This window comes from Gopherus evgoodei, unplaced genomic scaffold (assembly GCF_007399415.2).
Source record: "Gopherus evgoodei ecotype Sinaloan lineage unplaced genomic scaffold, rGopEvg1_v1.p scaffold_309_arrow_ctg1, whole genome shotgun sequence".
Lineage (NCBI taxonomy): Eukaryota > Metazoa > Chordata > Testudines > Testudinidae > Gopherus > Gopherus evgoodei.
The window spans coordinates 12,009-19,062 of NW_022059972.1; the positions used below are offsets into that span (position 1 = coordinate 12,009).

At 47.4% G+C, this 7,054-nt stretch overlaps 1 non-coding gene across 1 annotated transcript; it reads left to right on the plus strand.

The window, feature by feature from the left end:
* The first annotated feature begins 2,923 nt into the window (after positions 1 to 2,923).
* On the plus strand, positions 2,924 to 2,997 carry TRNAT-UGU. The gene has a single exon. It is a non-coding gene; the product is annotated as a tRNA-Thr (tRNA).
* The last annotated feature ends 4,057 nt before the right edge of the window (positions 2,998 to 7,054 follow it).

The window sequence follows — 7,054 nt, forward strand, 5'->3', positions numbered from 1 at the left end:
TTCAAATTACTGGTCAGGTGATAAACTACTCCCCAAGATCTTAAAACTGTCTTTCTGGTGTCCTCTTTGATGGTATTTTTTCTCTTCAGGATTTTCCTTTTCCTCAGAAGGGCCTTTTTGTGTGTGGCTTTGAAGGGGCAACTTCCTGACAGCCCCTTGGTCCTTGCAGCCTGGAAGAATAAAGGCCTCTGGGCATATAGCATGTTCCTTGCCTGCACACACACACACACACATACAAACACACAGAATATCCCTAAGAAATTAGAATCATCTGCTGCCTTCCCCTGTCCTGCTGAATCCCCAAATGAGGATGCTCTTCAGCCCAAACCCATGTCCCCTCTTTTCCCAGTGCCCCTCAATCCCAACCTTCAGTCCCTCCTATGCACACTGCTCCTCACTCCCAACCAGAGCCTACTCCTCTTCACCCTTCTCCTCTGTCCCTACCCACAGCCCCCTCCTATTCCCAGTGCCCCTCAATCCCAACCCACAGGCCCTGCCTCCTCACACTGCTCCTCAGTCCCAACCCACAGCTCCCTCCTTCCCTCCTGCAGCAGGAGCTTCAGACCCCCTCAGGAAGATTTTCTTGCAAGGTTTCGTGTATGAGTCTGCATGTGGAGTTTACAGTATGTTGGAACTATTTTGGATTGCTTGCCAAAATGATCACTTTTGGCTGGTGTTGGATTCCCAGTCTCCATGTTATAGGGGCAGGAGAAATAAAGGGTTGTTATCCTTATTGTGTGAATGGAGGGCAGCACAACTGTGCTCGGCAGACCCCAAATGAGGGACTCACTCTCAATTCAATAGCACTTGCTAGGCAGTGGACAGAGGTTCCAAAGCCAAGTGGGCTGGGGTCTGGATCCCAATACTAAAATATAGGTGTTCGATCAACTTTAGGACAGGGTGGCTGTGGAGCGATGAATGAGTCCCTAGGCAATATAGTGAGTATGGTGCCTTCTTATTTTCCCCCTTTTCCACCCAGGATGGCAAGTGAACTGTACAGAGGCACCTCTGGGCTTGCACTAACAAAGGACAGCAGCTGTGAGTGGGGTGCAGAGAGGGGATGGCTCATGTTAAAGGACTTTTGATTGTTGGACTTATGAACTGTCGGGGGAAGGACACTGCCCAGCTTATTTAGGGAGTGGGTCTTTTCCTCATGGTTTATGCTTATGTGTTGGGGCTGCTGACATGACTTCTGCTAACCCTGGGCTTACGTTGCAATGTAGACATGCCCTGAAAGCGCATCTATACTGTGATAAAATCCCTGTGGCCTTGCTGGCCAGGATAATCTGATTTGGATTCCTGGGGCTCAGACTGGAGCCCAGGTTCGGAGACCCTCACCCCTCGTGGGTTCTCAGAGAGTGGGCTCAAGCCCAAGTGTGTACACTGTAATTTTATAACCCTGCAGCACAAGCCCCACAAGCCTGAATCAACTGACCCAGGGTTTGAGAATAGTGACTTGGGTGTGTTAATGGCAGTGTAGACATAATGCTAGACTATGTCCACACTGCAATGAAACACCCACGGCTGTCCCATGCCAGCTCAGGCTCCCGGGGCTTGGGCTGTGAGGTGGTAAATTTGCAGAGTAGACATCTCGGCTCAGGCTCAATACTGGGCTCTGGACCTCACAAGATTGGGAGAGAATTTAGCAAGCAAAAAATGTAAAATGGCAGTGGAATGTTTCCATGGACTCATGGCATTTCTCCATTGGTCTGTCTGCTTTGGGGCAGGGACAAGAACACGTCCTGCTGCATTCGTTATTTCAAATGGTGGTTTAGGATTTTCATTCTCAAACACAGTGCACAAAGCAGGACGCAACCCTGGGTGTAAACTAATCGAGCTGCCCACAGATTCTGGCAGCCACAATGAGCATTTGGTGTGAGAGTTCAGACCTGCCCCTGTCCCAGAGGGATGGGGTCATCTGCAAAGAGCTTGAAACACTGACCTATCAGCTCTTAACTCCCAAACTTTCAGTAACCCTATTGTCAGTGCCTATGAGTGTAATTTAAACCATAAGAACAGCCATACTGGGCTGGACCAAAAGCCCATCTAGCTCTGTGTTTTGTCCTCTGACAGTAGCCAATACCAGGTGCCCCAAGAGTTATTCAACAAGGCATCATTGAGAGTTGAACCCAGAACCTCCTGTTTCCAATCTGCTGCTTTAGCCAGCTAACCTATGGTACCTTTCTGTGGCTAAAATACACTGTCTGCTCACACCTGACTTTCTGCCATTCCCCATCGGGACCTGACAAGCTTTGCATGTGTTTGGATTCTGCAAAGCAGAGGAGCAGGTGACGTTTTCCTTGCAAGTTGTGTGTGTGTGTGAATCTTTGGCCAGATCTGCACTACAAAGTTACTTCATCATCATTATATTGCTCAGGTGTGTGAAAACCACACAACACTCCCTCGGTTGGCATCTTGTGGCTGGTGTACACACTGCAATGCCATGTCTGGTGACAAAACTGCCCTGTTTTGGTGACAAAATATAACCACCTCGACGAGAGGCCTAGAGCTTTTTGCAGCAAACTTAAAGAGACAAATTGTCAGTGTAAATGCTGCTGGTCATTATAACACCATAACTGGCCTCCACCAGCATCCCATAAAGTCTGCCGTGAACTCACCTGCCCTGAATTCCTGCTACAGAGGCTGGGCACCTCCCCTTTCATAGCTCCAGAAAGTTCTAACAGCTGAGTCGCTATCTACACTGGGATTAGGTTGATATAACTGCATTGCCAGCCTAAGTAATGTAATTACACCAACCTAATTTTGTAGTGTAGACCTGACCAAAGAATCACACACACACCTTGGGAGCAAAACTTCACCTGCTGCTCTGCTTTACAGAAGCCAAACACAAGCAACACTTGTCAGGGCCCAGTGGGACTTGTCAGAGAGTCAGGTGTGAGCACATATGCATTAAATAACAGCAGGCACCATGGCTTAGTTGGTTAAAGTGCCTGTTTTGTAAACAGGAGATCCTGGGTTCAACCCCCAGTGGTGCTTGGGGGGGAGTGGCTTTTGGGGCACCTGGTATTGGCTACTGTCAGAAGACAAGATTCAGAGCTAGGTAGACCTACTGTTTAAATTACACTCAAAGGCACTGATAATAGAGTGACTGAAAGTTTGGGTGTTGAGAGCTGATAGGTCAGTGTTCCAGTTCCCTCAATGTGGTTTTACCATTTCTACTTCCTAAACTCCCTCCCAACCACTGTAAAATTACAATGCAGACATATGGGCTTGAGCCCAACTTCTGAGGCCCCATGAGGGGCGATGGTTTCTGAACCCAGGCTTCACTGTGAACTCAAATATCTGCACCACAGTTTTTAGCCCCTCAGCTTTACATCCAGGATCCCAAGTCAGATGACCCAGGTCAACCCTGCTGCCATCTTTATCCCAGGAGAGATGGACTCCAAGGGTACGTCTCCATTGCAATGGAAGCCCAGGTGTGGCACACTGTGCTCAGAGCAGCACCTGGAAGCTCCATATTCACCACTCTCATATAATGATGACATGGTTTGTACAAAGTCTGCCTGGTGAGGTATCATTTCAAAAGTCTTGATCTGTTGAACATTAATATTTTGTTGGACTGTGTGTGCTCGCATTGGTTGGGAAGTTATGAAGTTTTGCTCTGTGTGCATTACTGAGATATGTTATGAGGTTGAGAAATGCCCCCCACCAGCCTTTCAGGTGCGACAAGGGAGGAGCCAGACTCGCTGCTGTCCCATTGAAGGTATCCACACTCCCAAGGACTATCCCAGGAACCGTGTACAATGCAGGCTTCTCCAAGATAGCACAGAGACAATGGACACTGCTTGACTCACATGGTAGCAAAGAAGCTTCCTAGCAAGTTAGATGAAACTATGGTAGAACAAGAAGCAATGGACTTAAACTGCAGCAAGGGAGATTTAGGTTGGACATTAGGAAAAAGTTCCTAACTGTGAGGGTAGTTAAACACTGGAATAGATTGCCTAGGGAAGTTGTGGAATCTCCATCGCTGGAGATATTTAAGAGTAGGTTAGATAAATGTCTATCAGGGATGGTCTAGTCAGTATTTGGTCCTGCCATGAGGGCAGGGGACTGGACTCGATGACCTCTCGAGGTCCCTTCCAGTCCTAGAGTCTATGAGTCTATGAGGGGAAGAGACATCATGACTTGGTCTCTCTTCCCCACAACTCAACAGCTGGAAACACACCTGGAGGACAAAGACTGAACTGATTCAGAAATCAGAAGAGAATAATAATAATACTTTCAAACCAAAGTCCCCAAACAGACTAGTATTGGTTTTTCAGCAAAATTTTTCAGTTTGGGGAATTTTGTTTTCTCAGTCAGAGCTTGCCAAGGGAAGCAGGGAGATAATGTTTGAGTTGCCTCCTTCAGAACAGCTTGGCCTAGACACTAGCTCTGGTTCACTGTTCTGGCTTTGCTCGAGTTGAGGGTATTTTAATAATTTGGGCGGCTCTCAGCGTGTTTGGGGGAGATGATGAGGATGTTACCTTTCGAGACAAAAACTAAGAAATACAGGACTAGAGATTTTATTTATTTATTTATTTAGAAATCTGGGATTTAGACATTTTATTTAAATCGGGAGGGGGGATCTGAGTTTCTAAGAAGGTTTTTGTTTGCAAGAAGCAACATTGTTTGGTTTTTCATTGTAGCAAAGGGGGAGACGGTTGTCTATAAAGGAGGAGTGAAGACTAAATGCATCCCAGGAGAAGGGGATTTGAACCTATGCATGCAGAGAACAATAGATTAGTAGTCTACCACTTTAACCACTTGGCTATTTCATCTGAGCTGTCAAGATAGAGACAGTAGGAGAAATCTAAGGCCAGCAGAGATAGGGACAATATGGACTTTTTAAATATTAAGAGGAAGCAGGGGCTGATTGAGCTCCCTCCTCACATCTAGTTAGGAGATGGGGGAAAGACTTCAGGAACAGACTGTGTTTGCATAGACACACCTACTCTGCCTAGTGATGCAGCATGATGGGGCCACTTTCCTAGAAGGACTGGTGTTGGCTGGTTACAAATCACTTTAGGATTGAGTGGAATGAAATGTTATTATCCTTCCTGCATGAGTGAAGAGCAGCAGAACATACCCAGCCGGTCCTGATGGAGGAGTAGGTGGGTGAGGAATAGCCTTTATTGGGCTGCATAGAAGTGATTGAGAACATCATCCTAGAACAGTGGTCCCCAAATATTTCACACTGTGCCCTCTTATGCATGGCTGTGGACCCTTGGAAGCCAGAGTCAAGAACTGAGGCTGGGAGTGGGGCTGTTGCTTGCTGGGGAAGGGGTGCAGAAAGGGGTAAGGAAGTCCAGGCCAAGCTGGGAGCCAGAGGCCCAGGCTGAGGGTGGGGTTGGGGAAGAGCTGGGACAGAGTTGGGCTGAGTGGTGCTCTCTCTATGGGGGCTGGCTCAGGCCATGAGGTGCCCCCATGAAGGTTCCTCTGTGTCCCCTTAGGAGTTATGCCTCACATTTTGGGGACCACTGAACCCTACTCACTAATCAGGGGCTAGTGATGTCAAAGCCCAGGGAAAGGGAGAACAAGTGCGGGGCCCCCAGCACTGGAACCATGTGAAGGGGCTGCAGGAGAGGGTCATGGCTGGTGGCACAGGGAGTTAAGGGCAAAGGCAGCACAGGTGGGGGCAAGAGTTAGGGGAGAAGGAGGTGCAAGGGTTGGGAGTGCAGAAGCTAGCAGTAAAGGGGGAGGGGGGATCATCCAGGGGCAATGGGGAAGTGCCAAAGTACAAGCTTTGCCCAGGGCACCATTTCCCCCAATGCTGGTCTGAGCAAACAATTGGAAATGACCCTTCAGTAAGACCAGAACCATAGTGTAGAAAAGCCCCTTTGTTAAGTGGTTGTGGCTGAGTGCTTAGGGAGATGGGTTAAAAAACACTGGGTGTCTTTCTGGGGAAGTTTGATTTTTGCCTGCTAGGCAAGGCTGGTGTGTGGTGTCTTCATGGCTGTACTTTCAGTGTCTGATCACCCACAGTGCCACAGGGAGCCAAGTCTAGACATATTCAGAGGCTCTATGCCAGGGTTTATCAAACTTCCTTTCACTACACACCGCTTCTGCCAAAAAAAAATTACTACGTAGCCCTGGAAAAAGAGACCAAGCCCCTCCCCAGTGGGTAGAAGCAGGGGAGACTAAGCCCAGCCCCAGTTGGGGGAAGGTAAAACCAGAGCTTAAGGGATTCAGCCCTGGGTGGTGGGGCTCAGACTTTTGGCTTCAGCCCCAGATCCCAACAAGTCTATTCCCAGCCCTGGTGACCCCATTAAAACAGAGTTATGACCCACTTTGGGGTCCTGACTCACAGTTTGAGAACCACTGCTCTATGCTGACTGGAGAGTTTTTTCCTGTGGGTGTAGTTAATCCACTTCCCCAAAAGGTGGCAGCTATGTCAGTGGGAGAAGCTATATTGGTGGGTGTGCAAGCTGTGGAGTTTACTACATTTAAGAAGTTTAATGAAACCCCATTTTTAAAACCCCCTGTGGTCTGCGAATGGCAAAGGAGCTTGATGAAGCAAGGTCTGTCCATCAAAGTCCTGGAGATCACAATCCTATACTCCTGTTGTCATAGGTGTATAGCTTGGTAGTAGAGTACTTAACTACAGCTCAATTGGTCCTTGGTTCAAACCTCTGTGTTCTCTTTTCACCTTCTTTCTTTTTTTTAAAAAAGGAAAACATTTTCATTTCCATTCTTCATTATGTTCAGGAGTTCCACTATACAGGGATGCTTGATATGAATGTAAACACTCAACATTTTGCTGTCCATATGCATAAAAACCTAGCAAAGCTGTCCATCAGCTGAAATCAGTTCCAGTCCTCCAAATGTCTAGTTTATGTTTTCATCAATTAAACAAAGGTATCATAAGAATGTACATTTGCAGATCCCTCTTCTCCAGGAGCTGTGCTGTGCAGAAGAACAAGAGCCACATCCAGCTGCAGTTCAGGAGTCTGATGACCAAAGAGCCAACAAATATTCTGAAGGTTGGAGAAAAATAACTTCTAGTGAGCTATTGAACGAGCTCAACCTGTTTAGCTTATCAAAAGAAGACTGA